The sequence below is a fragment of the Gymnodraco acuticeps genome, unplaced genomic scaffold (assembly GCF_902827175.1).
Source record: "Gymnodraco acuticeps unplaced genomic scaffold, fGymAcu1.1, whole genome shotgun sequence".
Classification (NCBI taxonomy): Eukaryota; Metazoa; Chordata; class Actinopteri; order Perciformes; family Bathydraconidae; genus Gymnodraco; species Gymnodraco acuticeps.
In genome coordinates this window covers 584346-584711 of record NW_022991085.1, presented here as the reverse complement: position 1 = coordinate 584711, position 366 = coordinate 584346, and positions in this window count along the sequence as shown.

Sequence of the window (366 nt, the reverse complement as noted above, 5' to 3'; positions counted from 1 at the left end):
ATTGAACTTAAATACAGTACTTTGAGTAACATGTACTTTACTTTGTCATATGCTGTACACACGGTAAAGCCCATGAGACACATGTGTAATTTCTAATAATGGGCTATATAATAACATGTGAATGATTTTTGATTGATTTGTATTAATACTGTGAACTTGCAAAGTAACTAGTAATTCATCTTGTCAATTAAATGTAGTGAGTAAAAAGTACAATATCTTTTTCAAAATATTAGTAGAGTATGAAGTAGCATAAATGGAAATAATTGCTGAAACTAAATGCTTTTAGGTCTATCTGATAGAGTTCATCTGATTTTTTAATATATTTTAATATTTGTATATAAAACATTAGAATTTAAAACAAAGAGA